Source organism: Mustela putorius, unplaced genomic scaffold (genome assembly GCF_011764305.1).
Source record: "Mustela putorius furo isolate JIRA1106 unplaced genomic scaffold, ASM1176430v1.1 tig00000407_pilon_pilon_pilon, whole genome shotgun sequence".
NCBI lineage: Eukaryota > Metazoa > Chordata > Mammalia > Carnivora > Mustelidae > Mustela > Mustela putorius.
In genome coordinates this window covers 4,027,695-4,051,528 of record NW_025421373.1, presented here as the reverse complement: position 1 = coordinate 4,051,528, position 23,834 = coordinate 4,027,695, and the positions used below count along the sequence as shown (strand labels likewise).

The 23,834-nt window shown below is 35.5% G+C and overlaps 1 pseudogene; it reads right to left on the bottom strand.

The window, feature by feature from the left end:
- Positions 1 to 325: 325 nt before the first annotated feature.
- LOC101674837 overlaps positions 326 to 23,834 on the bottom strand; it is a 144,477-nt pseudogene continuing 120,968 nt past the window's right edge.

Below are 23,834 nucleotides of genomic sequence, written 5' to 3'. Positions count from 1 at the left end.
AATGTAAAGTATACAACATGATGATTCAATGCATGTAATCCTTGTGAAAGGACTCCCACAATCTAGTTAATTAACACTTTTGTGTGTGTGTGTGAGAGAGCATTTAAGTTCTACTCTAAGTAAATTTCAATTATACAATACAGTATTATCAACTTTGGTCACGACGTTTATGCATTAGAGCCTTAGAACTTATTCCTTTTAAAATGTCTGTTGTTCTCATGGAGACTGTCACCACTTTGAGGGGGATGTCCCAAGGTAAATCTGAGTGTTGACTGAGAGATGGGGGGAATAGGGCAGCTTGGTAGTAGGAAGCTGAGAAGCTGGGCTACCAAGAGGCTTGACTTTTCTGTCGGTTCAGTGAGTCGATGTAATGAAAAATGGCTCCTAGAGCATAGCTAGTCTTAACATTGTCAGTTTTCTGAGTCAGCTTTAGCATGTTGTTCCCCAGAAACATGAATGCTTGCAGTAGGAAGCTGACATAGGGGAAGTCCAAGCATACATATAAAAGGATCGTTCTGTGGATGAGTCTCAATTGTCTAACACATACACTTGATTGAAGTTTCAAAGTCTCCAACCACAAGACTGCCTCCTTTCTCTGCATTGATAAGGCCAAATTTGGCTTCAAAATCATGGTGGTAGGAAAATGCATAAAAATTGAAGTTCTTTACTTCTTCCATTTTGCTCACTTTGTTTTAAAGGGTTTCTGCCCTTCTGTCCACACACAACTCTTGGAGGCTAACCCACCTTCTGTCCTCACAGTCCATATGTTGTTTCAGCATGTTCCTGTTCTTCTTTGAAACTGGAGACAAACCAGGGCTGACCAACTCCTTTCTACCTTTAGTAGATTCTTTTTTATAACCTCCCAACCTCTTACCAACATTGATACAAGACCCTGTACATGTAGAAATGGAGATTATAGGTTGTGTTAAACATCTGGAATGCTGTTGTGCTACCAACTGGGCATGTCAGAAGGGTTCCCTTAACTCTTAGAAGTAAGATGACCCAAGTGGATCTTGCCCCCAAATCCAGCATGCTTGTATTACTTCTTCCTGGGGGCTTTAAAATGCTAAGAAACTGTGATCTATGTTGAAATACCTTCACCTATCCCATTCACGATGGAAACATAGCCATCTCCTATAGGGAAGGAGACACCTCCAACACTTCTTTCACCATGGGTCTCTGGCGGTTGCTTCTGAGCCTTTTCTCCTAGTAATAGGTATAAATTTGCTGTTCTCATGAGAAACAAAGAGGTGACCTTCTGGAAGATAAAATGAATTTCCTGTTTAATGTTATCTCTGTTGCTCTCCCAAGATTATGAGAATAAGCAGAAAGGCCTAACTTCAGTGCTTTGAAGTTTTTATGGGTCAAATTGGGAGCTTCTCTGGGCCACTGTGCAAACTGGAAGATGAATGTGTGGGTACAATAATTCCCATGCCAGACATGATCCTGTAGAGAACTTCATGACCACTTCCAGCTGTGGGGAGATTGGTGTGGGTGCACTGGACCCCCCTGCCCCCACAGCCACCTTGATGATGCTGAAGAAGCCCCGGATGACAGAGACCACTGTCTCCTGAGGTACACCACATCCATAAACAGACACACAAACAGGCCCAGAGGTGATGCTTTCTTCATCATCTTCAGGCTCCCAAGGGTGCCTTAGTTAAGATGGCATACCTAGTACATGACAGAGTCCACATGAGTCCACAGCTTCTTTCTCTAATTCAAATGCACTTTATCGTTTCATTTTCACTATTGTTTCCAAAGCCTTTTGAAAGAATTCAGTCGTAGCAGAGGTACTTCCAAATTTCTTTACCTAATAGTTGTTCAGATCTCTGGTTTTCCACAAGAGCCCTGCATGACCTCCTTTGTGCCATCCACGGTTGTCCGTGTCATTCCCTTGGTGCAAGGAGGTGGAGGCTGCTTCCGGTTCTCCTGCTACATTCCCTAAGTACACTAAATTTTAAATGAAGCAAATTATCCTTAAATTAAAGATACATTTTGACCACATTTTAACATATGGAAATATTTTAACATAATAGACACATTTTTGTGTATAATGTTAATACAATTCCAATATTGAAACACCACACATAAACTCATAGTAGATAATATACCAAAGTTGAGTAATCTTAAATATCTCACTATGTTTTATCGACAAATTTTTAAATTATAAAGTAAAATCATGTGTTTTAATTCACTCTTCTTCTGTTGCAAAGAATTCTACCTTTAACTATCCAAACTTAGGCCAGGCTTCATAGATTAAATGCATCATCTTCTACAAGCTCTCACTTTCAACAACAACTGCAAGTCTGAGGGTCCCTGGGCAACAACCAGTTCTGACCAGCTGGCTATAAATCGGAGAGTTTTCACCACCTCTTCATGTTGGATAATTTGCTAAAACAATTTACAGAACTCAGGAAGAACTAAACTTACGATTACAGTTTTATTATAGCAAAAGGATACAAATCAGAACCAGCCAAAGGCAGAGAACATAGTGCAAGGTCCTAGAGGATTCCAAACACAAAACTTCTGTTGTCCTCCTGTGGAGTCAGGTAACAAACCTCTCAGCACATCACTATGTGATAACACACAGCATTGCCAACCGGAAACATTCACCCAGGCTGTATTGTCTAAGGTTTTTGTTGGAGTTTCATTACTTGTAGATTGCTGATGGAATCATTAGTCATGCTATTGAACTGAAATTCAAGCTCTTCTTGGCTGTCTAGAGATCTGACTGATACCATGTAACACAAAGCCCTAAGCCTCACATGATTGGTCTTCCTTTCTGGCATGGCCAACCTCTATTCTGAGTTATCTCCTTACCACAAACTATGCTGGGCCCAGTACACCCTGAACCACCTCAGCATAAGCCATCAGGTGTGCTTGAAGCCCACCATAAATCACAAAGACAATCCTATCACCAAGGACGTTCCAACGATGTAGAGGTTTCTTCCCAGAAACTGGGACAAAGGCCAGCCAAATTTGTTATTATACAACCACTTACTCATAGCCAAAAATAAATTAAAAACTACTTTTGTGATCTTCTACTATAAAAACTGAGAAACAAAATCAGTTCACACTCATATGGTAAGCCATCCAAACACTATAGAAAAGTTGGCTCCAACACTCTCTGCCAGTGAAGCTAGAATTGTCTCCTGGAAATATTTTTGGAAACACTGTAGCACATGGAAAAAATGTAGAATATTTTCCTGCAGAGTTCATTGGATAGCAGGCATTAGAAACAATGACATTTTGAAATTTATTTCTAAGCATTAAGCAGGATTGCATGTTTGGAGGTAGAGGTATATACTCAGGAATGACCTCATGGGCCAGCTAATTCTAAAAAGAAATAATTTCTATGTATGCCTACTGAAAAAATTCAGACCAAAATCACACAGAGATACTTGAGAAGCTTATAATAATATATGATATTATATTTTCTGTGACCTAGATATAGAGGAATTATGTCTCTGTATTATGGAATCTGATATAACAAAGTGCTTTAGAATGCCATTTCTGAAAGCAGCTTGCCTGGGTTCATATACTTTCTCACTTACCAGGTGTGTACCTTGGGAAAGTCGGTTAACTTATGCTGTTGATATTAACAATATTCTTTTAAAAAATTGTGAAATTGAGTTAAAGGGAATTCATGTGAAGTGATTAAACAAATTGAATTCACCACAAATATTAAATTAATGGGAGCTAATAGTAGTAATAGCAGGGGTGGTACCACTGATATCAGAACTTTCAGTGTAATTTCTTTTATCTAAAATACAGGATTTTTTCATCTAAAAATTAGGATTTTTTTTTTAAGATTTTATTTATTTATTTGACAGAGAGATAGAGAGCACAAGTAAGCAGAGCAGCAGGCAGAGGGAGAGAGAGAAGCCGGCTCTCTGCTGAACAGGAAGCCCCATGTGGGGCTTGATCCCAGGACCCTGGAACCATGGCCTGAGCCAAAGGCAGCTGCTTAACCAACTGAGCCACGCAAGCACCCCTAGAATTATTTTTATTCAAAATTAAACATCTAAAAATATGCCTTTAAAATAGAGAAAACAATAGTTTTGGTTGGAAGATATTTTTTTAAATATGTTTAGAGGGAATAAAACTCCAGGTTATGCCACTGGTTGAAGTTTTTGATAGGTCAGCAATTGTCCCACAGAAGGCAATGAGAAAGGAGTCAAGGCACATGCTTGATAGTGAGGTTTTGAGAAAGGGATCCCTTCCCCCAGTCCCCCTGTTTGTAGTACCTGAATGCCTCTATTACAGCTCCTCTAATGTAGCTAAGAGATCACTTCCAAGTAGTGAATAACAGCCTTTGCTTGTTTATTCCTGGTTGCTGTTGACTTTGTAAGGACTTTGTTTTGATGAATACAAGTTTGTCCAGCTTTGAAACCCCCTCTTAATAACACAGGGCCTAGTGTAGGTTTCCTTTCATCCTCTAGTCATCTAGAGTCTATTTTCCTGATCATATAGCCAGTTCCTTAACTACTATATAAATAAAGGAGCTATATAAATCCATATCTTACCATTGTCATTACTATTTATACTTCTGATAAAGGGAGAAATTATCATTCTTAATTCTGTTCGTTTAAGGGACATATTTTTTGTTTGTTTGTTTGTTTTTGTTTTTCAGCCAAATAAACCTATCACAGGTCACAATGTAGTCGCCTTCCAGATTGAATGTTGGTTCTCAACTTTAGCCATGATATTCGTTGGGACTTCTCTAATAACTGATTATAGAGAAAAGGGGCTTTTGTTGTTGTTGTTATTGTTGCTGTTTGGGATCCTTTTGGGATCCTAATGGGATCAGGTAACTTCTAAGAAAGAATTAATGTCGGGCCAAGGGCATGTTAACTCCTTATGTGACCACTATTATTAGGGATCATCCCTGATGCACATTCTTAAATATGTCATTTCCACCTGATGAGGTGAATCTTCTCTATTACAATACTATTCTGATGTAAGCCCTGAGGTGATGAGTATTTCAGACACTACTTAAGCCCTTAAAAAGTGTTATAATGTGCCTTTCCTTATATTCTCAAAGAGAGTACACCTGGAGTCAGCCTCGGATAATTTTTCCAGTCATCACAACTAGATGGTACTTAATAGGCCTTTGCTAAAGGCTCCAGTCAGCATAAGTGTGTATTGCTGATACCTCTCATATCTTCTGATTGTCAGTATTGTATATGGTCTCGCATTGTTTATCTATTACTATCCAACAAATGATCACAAACAGAGTTGCTGAAAACAACACACAATTATTATATCACAGCTTCTGTGGGTCAAGAACCTTGCTACTACCGGGTTCTCTGTGCAGGGTATCTCGTAAGACTGTAATTAAGATGTTGGCTCAGGTGGGAGTCTCAAATGAAGTCTCATCTGGGAAGGGTCTGCTTTCATGTCTGTGTCATTGTTAGCAAAATTCAAATCCTTGTGCACTGCTGGAATCAGACCCTCAGTCCCCTGCTGGCTGTTGGCCATAGGCTTCTCTCATCAACTTGTTGCATTGCCTCACCAACATGGCCACTCACTCTGTCAAATCCAACAAAGGAGAGAGAAGAGGCAGAAGTCTTGAGGTTATACAGCCTAAGTAATAGGCTTTTTTGCCATATTTTATTGATAAGAAGCAAACCACAGTCTCCATCTAAAGGAGAGAGATTATAAAAGGGCATAAATACTAGGAGGTGGAGATCATTCGACATGAAATAAGATTCTGCCAGCTACGTTACCGAAAGATCAGTGGAGTAATGGCTCTCTGAACCTCTAGGAAACCTAGTGTCACTTAAGTCATCATTTAAATTCAGATCTTTTGCAGTTTTGTGGATTGGCCCTAAAATAATACCTAGATATCTGGAAACCAGATAGTTGGGCCAATCTTTCTGCATCCTCTTTTGATTTGGGAACTGGAAAAGAAAAGTAATCATTTATTTTTGACTAATTGAAAAATCCAATTGTTGTAGCCCAAGTAATAAATAAGAACATTACTATTTGTCCTGGGTCCTATAATTCACTTGCATTAACCAGTCTCCCTAGTAGTTATATCAATAATCAGGTATTTTAATTCATTCTCTCCTTAATGTTCGGGTTAAGATATCAACATTATATTATCAATATAATGAATAACAATAGTTTTCAATCAAATCAAACCTAAGTTTTACAAGGTGGTGTCAATACACACAAAAATTTAAATGTCCCTGAAGGAGAACAATAAATGTGTAATTCACTCTATTTCAAATCAAAGCAAATTGTCTCTGATGTGTTTCTGAAATAGTGTTAGTTAAGGTTATCACAAATACCATTCTTCCTTAATGGCGTTAATTAGTATCTTATCAGGTACAGCTGTTGGTATTATAGGCATCCCTTTACTGAATACTTGAGGGTCTGCAGTTAATCTACAGAATCCATCAGCTTTTCTCAAAAATCCTACTAGTCTATTAAACAAGAAATTTTTAGGTATTCTGATGTCTACGTCATCATAGATACAGTTTATCATCTATCTAGTATATCATTAATTAAAACTGAAACTTCTGAATGTCTCCCATGTAACCAACATTGTTTTGAATTAGGCATTTCAGTGGATTTAAATAATTCTTAAATTCCCTTATAGCATACCCAGCCAAAAGAGGATAAAGAGTCAATTTGGATAAAATCTCTTCCCTCAATATTTGAGGAAAAGAAGAGTACCCCATTTAGATATCACACATTTCAAACAATATATTCTGGGGGGTGTGCCAAGATTTGACCTCATTTCTTGTCTTAATATACTTTTATCCTTGGAAAATTATTTTTTCTATATGGTTGATGACATATGTGGAATTCAAGAGATTGCCATATTTCACATAAACATATATTTAAAAAGTAAAAACAAATTATCATTTATCTAGTATAATCCTTAGTTTTCAGTTAAAACATACATTTCATAATAAATTTCAGTGTTTCTAGTAGATTTAAAAAATAGAAATAAAAAATTAACAAATTTCTCTGAATTAATATATTTATAATTATATTAAATAAACAAGATTTATGAATCTATCTTTCTCAATACTCAAGCTCAAGAACATTCTTATATCTTACTGACAGTAGTCAATGGTGCTTTTCTCTAATTACAGAATGCCCTTGATTCATCAATTTCATGTATTCAGTGATTATATAACATAGATAAATTGCTTAACAGTAGCACTTTAAACATCCTACTATGCTTGGTTTTTGAAAACATATTCTAGTTTCCATATCATCTTCATGTAGTCCTCATTACTATGTTTACACCCAATCACATAGTTTGGTCCAGTTTCTTACCCTATTTGGCCAGTGTTTGAATCACACTATATCCATGAGATCTAATAAAGGTTTTGCATCATATTAAGTGAATGCATAAAAGCAGTTTTTCCCTTGTACTAACATTACGACAAAACTTAACACATTTCTTCATATGCTATCATTAATGTGACTTTTTCTACTAGAATTCAAAATATCTTTTATTTCTTTCATGTTTTCAAAACTAAAATTAATAATTACATGTTTCAAAGTTTATTCAAAATATTATAACCTGTTTATTACAAACATTACTAGAGACCATTTTATGTTTCAGAAAGACATTTTTGCTTATCAATTTTTAAGATAAGAAAATAGTGTATTTGTGAAGACAACTTTTTATAACTTTAAAATGAGAATTAGAAGAGTGCCTGGGTGGCTCAGTCAGTCAAGGAACTGACTTATGATCCCCGGTGGTGAGCTTGAGCCCCTGTTGGGCTCTGTACTTTGTGGGGAGTCAGTTTGAGATTCTCTTTCTCCCTCTGCCCCTCCGCCCACCTCCTATCCCACTCCCACCCCCCCCATGAGCAAGTGAGACTGCGTGTGCTCTCTCTCAAATAAATGCATAAATCTTTAAAAATAAGATGAGAAATAGAATTTCTGGATATATTAATATTATCAATGACTAATTTTCTACTTTTGAGTAATAAATCATCTCATTTCTCAAATGTTTGCTCATTAAAATAAACAACACACTGATATCACAAAAAATGAATAGAATTCTATGTGTATGTTCTTCTATGTGAATCTTTTAAATATTTTAAAATCATGATCCTGTTTCATCAGTGTGAATAAAAATTTGTGAAAACAAAATCAGTTTCACTCATATGTGGAATTTAAGAAACAAAACAAACAAACAAAGAGGGAAAAAGAGAGAGAGAGAGAATGGCAAACCAAGAAACAGGCTCTTAACTATAGAGTACAAACTGATCATTACCAGAGTGGAGGTGAGTTTGGGGATAGGTCAAAAAGGTGATGGGGAACATGGGGAGTTGGAGGGAGAAGGGATTTGGGGGAAATTGGAAGGGGAGGTGAACCATGAGAGACTATGGACTCTGAAAAACAATCTGAGGGGAATGAAGTGGTGGGGGGGTGGGAGGTTGGGGTACCAAGTGGTGGGTATTAAGGAGGGCACAGATTGCATGGAGCACTGGGTGTGGTGCAAAAATAATGAATACTGCTATGCTGAAAATAAATAAATTTAATTAATAAAAAAAAAAGGTGATGGGGATTAAGGAGCACTTGTTATGACTACTGGGTATTGTATGGAAGTGTTGAATCACTATATTGTACACCTAAAACTAATATTACACTGTATTTTAACTAATTGGAATTTAAATAAAAACTTAAAAAATAAAATTAAAAAAAGGGGAAAAAATCGCCCATAAAACCATTTATGCATTATTAGAATTATTGTAATCATACAATGTCACATTATATTAGAATTATTTTTATACATAAATGGTAACCATTAAATCTGACTTGCATCAAAAGTGAACATTTTTCAGTATTTCATTATATAATAAATATGGTAACAAATATGGGAAATATGTCCAAATATAGGCAAATGACTAGTTTATTGTGACAGCTGCTGGCTTGACAAAATTCTTATGTCTTATACCAATTTTTTTTTCCTGTATCTAACTTGCTATAACTAAACTTCATTAACACTTTAGGAAATATGAGCCTTTTTCCATCTGGCACATGGCTTTTAAAACTCATTTGCTGTAATTTAGAAAATCAGCAAACAGCTGGCAAAAAAATATATTTTTATTAAGTTGTTCTGCATCATATTTGAAATAACTGTAGCTTTGCCTACAGTCCTAAAACCCAGAATATTTTCTTCATTTTTCAATTCTGTAAGCTCTTCAATCTCTCTAAATTCTGAGAGACTAAGTGGCTTGCTCTTTAATTATCAACCTGTATATTGATTTTTTTTTATTTTTATATGTGATGATTCAACTAAACTTTGGCCTTGAAAATATTAAAAGCAGGAGTCGTTCACTTTTGTTTGTTTTTGCAACAAAGACTTCAGACTGTGCCTCTTAATTCATTAAAAAAAAAACATTGAATGAATAGTATGTTTTTGTTTTTAGGCTTCCTCCTTACATGTATTATAAACCATATGTATTTTTTTCTATTACTAAAAATCAGCTTTCATATCCATAGTCATATCTTTCTGATTTTCTCAAAACCTTTTATATTAAACAAAAATATCAATACTTTATCAGTACTTAGGATGTCCCTAAAAAGGATAAATAGTAAAATTATTATGTTTTATAAACACATGCCATATCCCAAGCACATGGTTGATAAAAGGAAAACTGTAACAAGATATTCAAGAGGAGCAGGCAGTAATAACTATAAGCTACTTAAATAAATAAAATTGATCTCTGTTTATAGTAAAGAAGTGACTAAGTATCCAGAAAACAACTAAAAATGCAGCAGTTAAGGGTCTGTAAATGACTGGGATGCCTGGCTGGATCAGCTGGTTAAGGGTCTGGCCTCCAAGTCAGGTCGTGATCCCAGTGTCTTTGGATCAGTCCCACATCAGGCTCCTTGCTGAGCCTGGTTGGGGGGGAGACCCTGCTTCTCCCTCTGCCTGCTGCTTCCCCTGCTTGTGTGTGTGCACACTCTCTCCCTCTCTCTGGCAAATAAATAAATAAAATCTATTTAAAAAATAGTATATAAGGGGCGCCTGGGTGACTCAGTGGGTTAAGCCTCTGCCTTCCGCTCAGGTCATGATCTCAGGGTCCTGGGATCTAGCCTCACATCGGGCTCTCTGCTCAGCGGGGAGCCTGCTTCCTCCTCTCTCTCTCTGCCTGCCTCTCTGCCTACTTGTGATCTCTCTGTCAAATAAATAAATAAAATCTTAAAAATAAATAGTATGTAAGCTATTTATAAAAGTATTCTTTTTTTTTTTCCCAAAAAATACTTATTTGAGAGAGGCCGAAAAAGAGCATGGGCTCTGGAGCTTGAGGAGGGGGAGGAAGGGGCAGAAGGAGGAAGTCTGAGGGAGAAGCAGACTTCATGCCAAGAAGAGAGCCCACCACAGGGGATTCTATCTCAGGACCCTGGAATCACAACCTGAGCCAAAGGCAGAATTCTTAACCAACTGAGCCACTCAGGAACCCCATTTATAAAAGTATTCTTAAGACCATTGGTGAGTTGGCTAGACTATCTAAATGAAAGTGGGAATCCAGTATCAGATAGTTTTTTCTGGAGACATTGACACAAAATGATGAACTTGACCGGTACTGGCTCATCAACAATCAGTATACATCAAAAAGATGAGGACACAGTCTCAACACCTGTCCAAATTGAGCTCAAGACCATTCTTCTAGAAAACTGCAATCCCATGGGGCTCTAATCTTCATGAAAGTGAGAACTGAATCTACAACTTTTCCTACTTTCTCGTTTAAAGAAGATTGAGGGGCGCCTGGGTGGCTCAGTGGGTTAAAACCTTTGCCTTCGGCACAGGTCATGATCCCAGGGTCCTGGGATTGAGCCCCACATTGGGCTCTCCACTCCTTGGGGAGCCTGCTTTCTCCTCTCCCTCTCTCTCTCTCTCTCTGCCTGCCTCTCTGCCTACTTGTGATCTCTGTCAAGTAAATAAATAAAATCTTTAAAAACAAGAAAAATAAAGAAAGAAAATTGAAATAAAAGTTGTTCATAGTAGAGCAGGAGGTCTAATGAGTGAGGAATTCCCTAAGAAGCTGAAACCCAAAGCAAATTCTAACATGGATCTGAAAGCCAAGATCACATCATATTATCAGTTCAAAGGTCAATTCACCTAGATGTCTACAACACACATAATCTTTGGACTAGTTATTCTCAATAGTTTCATAAATAATTTCAAGGGAAATGGACAAATCATGGTTAAAATCTCAAATGGATTAACAGATGTCCTATATTCATAGATTAGAAGACCTAAAACTGTTAAGATATCTCCAAATTCAGATATAGATTCAAGAATATATAAATTGAAATCTCATTTTTTTTCAAAATGCCATTTTTCAAAATGTCTTTTGTTACTTAACAAAATCTTCTAGAATTTGTTTAGAAAAACAAATAGCCAAGAGTATTCAAGGTACTATTAAAGAAGATTAACAGGGTTGATGGACTTTTCCTAACTACAGGGCTTGTCATAAAGTTACGCTAATTAAGAAAGAATTATACCAGATAATAAAAATACTACATCAGTGTATCATAAGAAAATATATCAAAGCAATAGGAAAGAGACCTCAGAAATAGACCACATTATATGGACATGATATTTAATTGAGATTGTTCTGCAGATCAGTAAACAAAGGACAGATATTTAAAATAAATAGTTCTGGGTGATGGGTTTGTAATCTTGAGGTACCACTTAATATCTATGTGCCTCAGTTTTCTTACCTATAGAATAGGATAATAATGATAGGTTTTGTTCAGAGGGTTCTTGTGCAGATAAACTGAATTAATATATATAAGTATTAAGACAATAACTGAAAATTATTAAACCTAACATGTATTAATTATTTATACATAATTATCATGATTACCTTCATAATCACCAATGTAATCATCATAATGATATGAGAAAACAGGATGGCTAAAATAGGTGATGGGGATTAAGGAGTGCATCTGCTGAGATGAGCATAGGATGTTGTATGGAAATGTTAAATCACTATTTTGAAAACCTGAAACTAATATTATACTGTATGTTAATGGGCATTTAAATAAAAATTTAAAAAGAAAACTGGATTTAACAGAATAAGTAAAAAAATATGAACTTACTAAATCCCCCTCCAATTTCCCCCAACTCACTTCTCTCCATCTCCCAATGTCCTCTGTGTTATTCCTTATGCTCCACAAGTAAGTGAAACCATATGATAACTGACTCTCTCTGCTTGACTTATTTTGCTCAGCATAATCTCTTCCAGTCCTGTCCATGTTGATACAAAAGTTGGGTATTCATCCTTCCTTTTTTTTTAAAGGGTATTTATTCATCCTTTCTGATGGAGGCATAATGGGACCATATCTTTATCCATTTGTCCGCTGAAGGGCATCTTGGTACTTTCCACAGTGTGGTGACTGTGGCCATTGCTGCTATGAACATTGGGGTACAGATGGCCCTTCTTTTCACTACACCTGTATCTTTGGGGTAAATACCCAGTAGTGAAATTGCAGGGTCATAAGGCAGCTCTATTTTTAATTTCTTAAGGAATCTCTGCACTGTTTTCCAAGTGGCTGCACTAACTTGCGTTCCCACCAACAGTGTAAGAGGGTTCCACTTTCTCCACATCCTCTCCAACACTTATTGTTTACTGTCTTGTTAATTTTAACTAGTGTAAGCTGGTATCTCAATGTGGTTTTGATTTGAATCTCCCTCATGGCTAATGATGATGAATATTTTTTTATGTCTCTGTTAGCCATCAGTATTTAATAAATAAAGGCAATGGGTAATTTTAATACTAGGGTGCTGGGATCAAATTATATACATTTTAATAGTGATTGAACAAGGTTATGATCATTATTGTTTCAAAGCTGTAGGAATTAATTTAAGTTTTTGCAAATACAAACCTAGCACTGCCTGTCTTTGGAAACCATGATGCATCATTTGTAAGAGCCAAAGATCTATTTTCATATCTTTTCAAAGAATGAGGCCTACTTATGTTCCAAGGTGTGTACTGTTATTCGTACAATGATTTTCAGACCCATGCTATAACAGTGGGAACATTTAAAATTCTCTTTATTTATGTGGGGAAAAATACACAAATTTGTAATCCTTCCTTGTAACATACACAAAAGTACTTCCAGGTAAAATGAAGAGCTGCGTGAGAGAAGCAAAACTTTAAAGTTATTTTATTTCTATGTCTGAAGAAAGTAGGTGGTTTTGTTGAATATAGAGATGGAAGCCTTTTCTACTGTGCTGTCTGAGCATTGATGAAAGGCAATATCGTTCAATCAGGTTTCATGTTTACAACAATGTTGTGACTGATCTGGCAGATGGTTGTTTTTTGTATATATGTGTTTCAGTAAATTCTATAAATTCTTAAAATTCCACCCCACTCCTTCTCAGTTCATCTAAATCATTCTTATCTCTCAAAGAGGAAATACTGTTTTCCATTCTGCATGAGAACTTTCTGGCTCATTCACATTCAGAGTTATGTCTTCTCTATATTCCAACACGGCTTACAACACTCATTTACCACTCATCACTTCCTTCTTAGAGCACTTTTAATCTGTTCAACGGCGAAAAATTCTAAGTCTAGGGTAAGACATATTTAAATTTGGAAACAAATTCTAGCAGTTATTAACCGAGGAGCTGGATAAATAACACCTCTCTATATTTCAGTTTCTTCATTTGTAATATAGAAATAATAATATCTGTCTTATGAGATTCGATTGGCATTAACTTTAATGTAAGCACTGTGCCTATCATAGCAAGTCTGATTACTTTGTCATTTGCACCTTTACTACAAACATATCGTCAGAAAATATTGTGCAATCCTGTTTTTTATATTCAACTGAGCACCATTCATAATATCTGGTACAAAAATATGTTTAGTAAGTATTTATTGCTTGTTATGGGAGCTGGCTGTGTACCTTAAGGTTATGTCTGCCCATTTTACCATGCACTGTCTCTCAAGAGCCCTGAGAACTAAAGATAATTTATTCTCCCCGTATTTTCATTCGTTTAATGCTACACAAAGATTTCTAGATTTTGAGTTCTGGAAAATGAATTTTTTTCCTTCTATTGTTCCCACATAGTTATAAAATAAAAATTGAAAGAGAAAGAAACAATGAAGTAAAAGAATTATGCTATTGTGTGTGAAACTTATCACAGCTAATGGTCCTGGGTCCTCTAGAGTGTTTTCATTAGGTGTCATTACTTTTCAAAAATAACACCTCTACCTTTCTTTTTTGTATTGTTATTACTGCATATTATTTGATTTTCTAAACTCCTAATGTGCTTAAAAGACTTTTGTCTACCAAATTGAACACTCCAGAGGAACTTCTTTTTTAAAATTGGTTTTCAGCTGATCATTGAGGTTCCTGAGCATATTTAATTATACAAGACTCTGAAAACAAATAACCACCAATCATCGCTTTGTTACTGCAAATGCTTCTTTTTTCCCCTCTCTCAGTCACTATCTGTCTCTCTCTCTAGGAGGAAAGCCTGCTTTTGTTTGCTTTATATCATAAGTGGGGGGGGGGGCGGGAGACGATCCCTGCCATTATTTGACAAACAATGCATTCAAGTTATCCAGGCAAGCTGTTATTCACGGATCTTTCTCACACTTTATAACATTTTTGTATTCTTCATTGTTGCTGGAAACTTACCAGTGTCCTTTAAGAAGATAAATAGCTTTGCTTTGAGTGAATATTCATTTTCATGGACTCCATTTAAAATGTTTAGATAGAGCCGGTTAATTCCACATTGACTCACTGAACAGCACAGTTAGAAGAGACATTCACTTGTAGTCCAGGAAGCTCTCAACTTCACTACTGGTGGTGGGTATCTGGCTTCTGCTTCAAAGCTTCTTAACAGGGTAATAGCTACTTCTTAATGAGGCTCACTCAACTTTTACCCATACCTAACTTCAGAATATGTTCTTTTATACTAAGGCTCCAATTCCTTTCTTAAAATTTTTACCCAAATGAATTTATCCTTAATGTTGGAGTAGCTTAAAAGAAGTATTTTTTTTTATTAGAATGATTAAGATTTTGTTTAATACTCTATTGGAGACTATAGACTCTGAAAAGCAATCTGAGGGTTTAGAAGGGGCGGGGGTGGGAGGTTGGGGGAGCCAGGTGGTGGGTATTATGGAGGGCACATATGGCATGGAGCACTGGGTGTTGTACATAAACAATGAATTCTGTTACGCTGAAAAGAAATTAATAAAAAAATACTCTATTGGAAAGTGCTAGGGTGCCTGGGTGGCTCAGTGGGTTAAGCCGCTGCCTTCGGCTCAGGTCATGATCTCAGGGTCCTGGGATCGAGTCCCGCATCGGGCTCTCTGCTCAGCAGGAAGCCTGCTTCCTCCTCTCTCTCTCTGCCTGCCTCTCTGCCTACTTGTAATCTCTCTCTGTCAAATAAATAAATAAATCTTTAAAAAAAAAAAAAAAAAAAAAAAAAAAAAAAAAAAAAAAAAAGTGCTAATATTTCCATCATCACTGGAAGTTCTCTTGAAAGCACTGCTCTGGATCAAGAGTGGACATTTTTTCCTCTTAATAGTCAAGAAATAAATATTTTAGACTTTACAGTCTATGCACAGTCTCTGTTGCATATTCTTCTTTTAAATAGCCTTTTTTAGAATAATACAAACAATTCTTCATATGCGGCGGGTAGGATAGTATGAAAATAGGCTGTGGGTTGGATTTGGCCCACAGGCCCTGGTTTATAGATCCTCACTCAAGGTGATAATTTAGTAGATAAAACAAATGTTGGCTAAGCTTATAAGAGATATGCAAAGTACTGGGAATTAACTCAAAAGATCTACCAAACAGAGGTGCACCAGAAAAGGAATAAAAGAAGATAACATCAAACTGAAAGATGATATTAACTAAAACGACAGTCCCCTTGAATTGTGGTCCCTCCTTTTTACCTCAGACTACTAGAAAGTGTTGAACAATTGTTTCTGTGAGAATCTTAAAATATTTCAGTTACAACTTGAACAAAAAGCACCAGACCCCTTATTTACCAATTTTGTGTGGGGAAATTGTTTCCTCTGTAACTTTAGTCTTAAAGCCAATGCACAAGGAAACCCTTCTTGAGGTGTCATTAAATTAAATTATGTTCATTCAATTACAAGGGTTCCCAGACAATGGAATAAGGTTCCTAACATACTTTATGTTTTGCTTAAGGTTCACATGATATAGTAATTTCAGCCCCAATTTGACCTCAAATTGTGTCAGAAAATTAAAGAAAATAAAAAACCAGTGTCAGACAGTTGCTTGTCATCTGAATTCTATTTCTAAATTAGAAGTCTCCTCACTGAATCAAGCTTTTAGGGACTAGTCTAATCTCTATGAGTTTCCTTCTGGTAGGGGTCTCTCTTCCTCTATAAAGATATTTCTATTAAACCTACTGATTTTGTTTCTTATATTCCCAGATAAGTCTCAACTTTAGTATGATAATAACAGTCAAAATTCAGTGATATACCTATACATATACAGTAAGAAGGAACCAAATAATTTTTAAAATTCTGAAACTTTGACAACTCCAAAAAATGCAAAATAACCTTTATAAGATATTTCTAATTAGTATGTTAAATACTATATTATGTTATGATAAATATCCAATATATTATAGATCAAATGATGAAACTATAAAAAACATTTTGTTTTGTCATTTTACTGACAATATTTTACAATAATAATAAAAGAAGCAAACATGTGCTTAAAATGCATCTTTCTATTGTATTTCTATTAAATATCTCAACTATTTTCAATATTTAAAATTGGCCATTACTTCTATTTGTAAGTAGTCTTTCATTTTATGTAGGAAAAATTTCTCCTATATCAACCTCATTAAATTATTAGTGTGATTATGTAAATTATAAATGTTTAATAATGGAACTACTTGAAATACATAATGCTACCAACAGCTAATTATATTGTAAATTGAACTATGGCATGTTTGCTATTTCAATTTTACTCCTCAGCCAGGAGGTATGAAATTTGTAGCTAAATATTCAGAGTATAATTACTTTAATAAATGTGCCATACCTTGCATATAGTTTCAATCTCTTATTCATTACAAGAATTGTAACTATGCTACACAACAAAAAAAAAACTTGATTCTTCCATATCAGAAGATAATTGAATTTTAAAAACTATGACACTTAAATGGAAAGGTATTAACAGCTTTGAAAGCCTACTGATATACTTACTAAATACACAGATCTAAGTTAATAAAATGGTCTTCATGTTGTATGTGGTTTACTCTAAAATTTCATTAATTAATTTCTCATCAAAAGTATAAACTAAGTTCATCATCACTAGCCATCAGGAAGATTCAAATTAAAACCACATTGAGATATCACCTTACACCAGTTAGAAGGGCCAAAATTAGCAAGAGAGGAAACAACATGTGTTGGAGAGGATGTAGAGAAAGGGGAATCCTCTTTCACTGTTGGTGGGAATGCAAGTTGGTGCAGCCTCTTTGGAGAACAGTGTGGAGATTCCTTAAGAAATTAAAAATAGAACTTCCCTATGACCCTGCAATTGCACTACTGGGTATTTACCCCAAAGATACAGATGTAGTGAAAAGAAGGACCATCTGTACCCCAATGTTTATAGCAGCAATGGACATGGTTGCCAAACTGTGTAAAGAACCAAGATTCCCTTCAACGGACGAATGGATAAAGAAGATATGGTCCATATACACTATGGAGTATTATGCCTCCATCAGAAAGGACAAATACCCAACTTTTGTAGCAACATGGACGGGACTGGAAGAGATTATGCTGTGTGAAATAAGTCAAGCAGAGAGAGTCAATTATCATATGGTTTCACTTATTTGTGGAGCCTAACAAATAGCATGGAGGACATGGGGAGATAGAGAGGAGAAGGGAATTGGGGGAAATTCGAAGGGGAGGTGAACCATGAGAGACTATGGACTCTGAAAAACAATCTGAGGGTTTTGAAGGGGCGGGGGGTGGGAGGTTGGGGTACCAGGTGATGGGTATTATAGAGGGCACAGATTACATGAAGCACTGGGTGTGGTGCAAAAATAATGAATACTGTTATGTTGAAAATAAATAAAAAATAAATTTAAAAAAAGTATAAACTAAAGAATATGTGGAATAAATTATATATATATATACAATAGTTACTAGGATAATAGCTATTATATGATACTATATCTTATAAATATATGTAGTAGTTCTTGGGGCAGAGAACATGAAAAGAAATTAGATTATTTCTACAGATGACTACAGACACCAACCACTCAGGTTGGAGAGGAAACCAAGGTGAGAATCTATTTTACACACTCTCTATTTGGTTGTTATTAAAGACATCATACCTTGGCAATAGAGGAGGTCTGCTGCCTAAAGCAGACTTTTATCATTTGATGGAGCAGTCATACTCTACAGCTCAGAAGGTTAGCAGAAAATGTTCAACAAACTGATGCGCAGCTGAAAAGCTCAGAATGCAAGTAGACAAAATAGTGTGCATCACATCCTATTTGAGAATTATTTTTTGTTGGTTTTCTCTGTACTGCAACATTTCTATTAGAGTATGTCCTATTAACTGTATGTTACAGAAGAACAAAGCTGAGACAATAATCCTGCTAAAGGCTACTATGAAATCATGTGACATTGAAGTGGTCAGGTAGTTTACATGAACTTCAGGGCGCACTTGTGAAGAAAAGAGTTTATGTCGCAGGCCGGAGATGCCCATCCTAAGAAACGTCCTTGGTCCTTGGCTGGTGCTTAGGAGCTTGATGGATGAATAGCTCCATACTCTAGGAGAAAACTTTCCTCAATGACATGACTGGTTTACTCTGCTAGAACTGTGGTTGATGGTCAACATTAGCTTTCACCTAGGAGTCTGGCATTTTGGCTGTTTTCAGTAAGGTGCAGTAAGTTATCTAGCTCAATATTTTGAGGTTGGCAGACAGCTTTTAAACTTACTCTTTTAAGAGTAAGTCTGTCACTCTTACTCTGTTGTCTCACATTTGGGTAAGCTAATAAGAAAGCATGATGTTCCGTTTATTAGTGCTGGCAGGAGAGGCAAACTATGCAACCCTCTTCTAAACATCTAGAAGTTCATCATCTAAACACCATAAAAACCCCAAGCCAGTCTCCTGTACAGGAACTTTTGGGTATGACCCCACTTTGCTCGTACTTCTTACCCCCAAAATTCTCAGTTTGTGAGTATAAACTTTTCTTGGTGTGTGTGCATGTGCGTGTGCGTGTGCGTGTGTGTGTGCATGTTTTGTGTGTGGGGGGGGTATGTGCTGCCATCAGTCTTGACATAAAACCCAAGTTTTGTGTAAGGGTCATCCTGCTCTGTAGGTTCTTATCAAACCAGAGTTGACTACACCAGTGCTTGTAAAAACAGTGTACTCAGTGTACTTAAATCACTGATGAACTGAGTACACATAACAAGGATCCTGATGCATGACTCAGTCCCAGGACCCCAGGACCATGACCTGAGACAAAGGCAGACACTTACCTGACTGAGTCACCAGGTGTCCTTGCTGATTATGATTTGTATAATTTTGTTATTATAAACTATGACCATCCATATAACCATGTTTTAGGATTGTGAGACCTTCTATAGGATCACTGAAACTGATGTGGTCCTAGGGAATCTGGATATAACACATTCAAATAATTTCAGCCAATTGAATTAGATTCAGAAGTACACATAGGTCTCCTCTTTATGTCATAGCCATTTTCTGGTATTACTTGGGTATATTTCATTTATGTAACAGATACTGATACTATGTCTGTTCATTTACAGTAATTTCAGTGAAGTATGCAGAAACAAAGAGTGGTTTGTCTATGCTTTTTTCTAACTCTCACCAATTGATTTATGTTAATAAATCATCATCATGAGAAATGACAATGTGCACTTGTCATTATCTCTATAAATAGAGTTGAATATATTTTCTAGTAAGAGTAAATACTAGAGTAAAAGTACATACAGATTTGGAGAAATAGTACCTTCCAAAAAAAGTTTTTGAGTGAAAGTATGTGTATAAATTTAATAGGACTTTGGAATACATAAAATAATTACATTTATGTGATTATAGATATGGTTTAGAAAATTAAATTAGTTTTGATTGAGATCTAACAAAATTACAAGCTTCTGTTTGAGTTTGAAACATTGTTCTCACTGTGTAAGCAATTCATGTTCATATTAACCATGTAAATTGCAGGGAAAAGTCTTTAAGGACAAAATGATAGGCACTTGTATCTCATTTCCCTGTGATAACTTTGTTATGATTTAAGTGTGTGTACTTTGCATGTATATGCTTCAATCTATTTTACTCTTTCTATATACAAATTATCTAATTAGTAAAGATTTCGGAACACTTTAAAATTTTTTTCACTTAAGAATATGTTCTATGCATTTTATTGCTTTGCTTGTTTTTGTTTCCAAAACATGATTTTTATGATCTCACATCATAGTTTCACTAATACTATTTCTTCTTAGCCTGGAAGAAGTCTGCACAGATATTCAGAAGACAAATAGAACACATTAAAAACAACTTTATGCCAATTAAATTTGACAATTTGTGTGAAAGTAGTAATTAAAAAAAATACAATGTACCAAAACAATTAAAGGAAGCAATAGATAATATAAAAGTTTGAAGTCTACTAAAGAAATAAAGTTTATTATTTTAAAAAACCTACAAAATATAATATACAAACTTATGCCCATATGGCTTTCTCAGAATTCTTCCAAATATTAAAAAAAAAAAAAGAATTACAGCAATCTTATGCAAAATTCTCTAGTTAATGGGAAACAAAAAGGAAAACATAGCATTATTTTTATAAAGCCTCAGTAACTTTGTTTTTTGGGGTTTTTGTTTGTATATCTTAGTTTATTTTTTTAAAAGATTTTATTTATCTGAGAGAAAGAGAGCATGACTGGGGGGTAGGGCAGTGGGAGAGGGAGAAGCAGATTCCACACTGAATGTGGAGCTAAGGGCTCCTAGTGTGGCTCCATGTTTGGGGCTCTCAAGACCCTAAGATCATGATCTGAGCCAAAGGCAGGTGCTTAACTGACTGAGTCACCAAGGTGACCCAGTATAAGATCTCAGTAACCTTGATATCAACAGCATACAAATATATTTCAAGAAAGAAAATACAGAACCATCATCTTTATGAGCAAATATTTAATAATTATAAACAAAATTCTAGCAAAAGAAATCAAGCAGTAAACAAAGGGATAAATACATTGAACAAAGTATGATAATTCCTAAAACATCAGTGATTTTAGCATCCACAAAGCATTCAATATAATTTTTAATATTAACAGAAATAAAATATTGTGCTATTTCTACAGATATGGAAAATTCAATTGATAAAATAATCAATTCATTTATGATATAAACTCTAGTAAAGTAAAAATAGAGTAACCTTTTTTTATTTCAACAAAGAGCTCTACCCCCAAAATTTACAACATGATAAATAATAATAAAATGTGAAAAATTTAACAGTGGGATCTAGGTGAGGCAAGGGTGCTTACATTACCAATACTATAAAACATTTTACAGGAATAGGCCACACCAGAACAACATGCCAAAGCCAAATCAAACCAAAACAATACAATGGAAGGTCAGATATTATGACATAATATCACAAGCATATTTAAGAAATTAAAGGCATGTGCTTTGGAAAGGAAGAGATGGTTGCCATCATTTGCAGATGACACTATGCACCCATCAAAATGGCTAATATACCAAAAAGAAATAAAATAAGATTTTGTGGGTGGTGGATGGCTTTGGATGGAAGCCTGCATTGGAGTCTTTGCTCAGGGGGGAGTCTGCTTCTCCCTCTCCCTCTGCCTGCCTCTTGCCCTGCATGTCTGTCTGTCTGTCTGTCTCTCTCTGTCAAATAAATAAATAAAATCTTAAAAAACACCAAGATGTTAGGGATATCTTGAACTGCTTGAAATATCATAATATGCTTTTGGAAGAGGACATTAATAGAAAAACTGGAAAAGTGAACACATGCATACATTATAACTAAGCAATTTCACTCCCAGGTAAATAATCCAATAGCAATGAGTTAATACTGTTACAAGAATATACATACAAGAATGTTCCTGAAGGCACTATTTGTTAGAACCCAGAATAGAAACTACTCAAATACCCATCAATACTAGAATGGAGTTTTGTTACATAATAACATGTTATTTACTAATTAGAATGAACAAACTTCAATAGTATCATGAAGAAAATAATAACATGAGTGAACTAATAAATAACATGTTATTTACTAATTAGAATGGACAAACTTTGTATTTGTATACAAATCAAAACCACAATGAGATATCACCTCACACCAGTCAGAATGGCTAAAATCAACAAGTCAGGAAATGACAGATGCTGGCGAGGATGCGGAGAAAGGGGAACCCTCCTACACTGTTGGTGGGAATGCAAGCTGGTGCAGCCACTCTGGAAAACAGCATGGAGGTTCCTCAAAATGTTGAAAATAGAACTGCCCTATGACCCAGCAATTGCACTATTGGGTATTTACCCTAAAGATACAAATGTAGTGATCCAAAGGGACACATGCACCCGAATGTTTATAGCAGCAATGTCCACAATAGCCAAACTATGGAAAGAACCTAGATGTCCATCAACAGATGAATGGATCAAGAAGATGTGGTATATATACACAATGGAATACTATACAGCCATTAAAAGAAATGAAATCTTGCCATTTGCAACAACATGGATGGAACTAGAGCGTATCATGCTTAGCGAAATAAGTCAAGCAGAGAAAGACAACTATCATATGATCTCCCTGATATGAGGAAGTGGTGATGCAACATGGAGGCTTAAGTGGGTAGAAGAAGAATAAATGAAACAAGATGGGATTGGGAGGGAGACAAACCATAAGTGACTCTTAATCTCACAAAACAAACTGAGGGTTGCCGGGGGGAGGGGGTTTGGGAGAAGGGGGTGGGATTATGGACATTGGGGAGGGTATGTGATTTGGTGTGTGCTGTGAAGTGTGTAAACCTGGTGATTCACAGACCTGTACCCCTGGGGATAAAAATATATGTTTATAAAAAATAAAAAATTAAAAAAAAAAAAAGAATGGACAAACTTTAACTATGTACAAAAATAGGAAAGAGTATCACAGTACATGTTGTCAACAGGAGCAGATTCAGAAGCATCTTCAGTGCAAACCAAATTTAGGGCAGGTAAAACCCCTCTTTTGTGTTGGGAATCAAGATAGGGCTTAACTTGGGGTAAGTGGTTTGGTGATGGGAAAGAAGCACAAAGAGGTCCTCAGTAATGCTGATGTTTTTCTAGTTCTTGAGTGATTTGTTCATTTTTTCTTTACAATATTCAATGGAAAGTTTAAATATTTTTCATTGTATTCTACTTCACTCCAATTTTCCCTAAAAAATACATCTTAATTTAATATATTTTATTCTTGAAAATATTTTGTATTTCACTACTTAATCAGAGTTTCTTACAACAGTATATACATAACTTGAAGTCTGTTCACAAAATATCCTGTTGTCCTAAGTCTCTAAAGTTTTAAATTGTTTTTTTCTCAATTGGTTTTACAAAATTATTATCAGTACATGGTTACCAAAACAATGTGTACATGTATATATTTAACTTTTGATATTTATTAAAATATTATTTTGTGGTTTATATATTCCTTAACTTGATAGAAGATGCTTATCAAATTATTATGTACACACAGAGATACTAATATTTGCTGGAATGAAACATTGTCATTTTTATAGCTCTGGACTCAGAAAATTTATTGGTATAAAAAAATAAATGGAAGTGGCAATTTTTTTATAGTGATGTCACTCAACTCCTT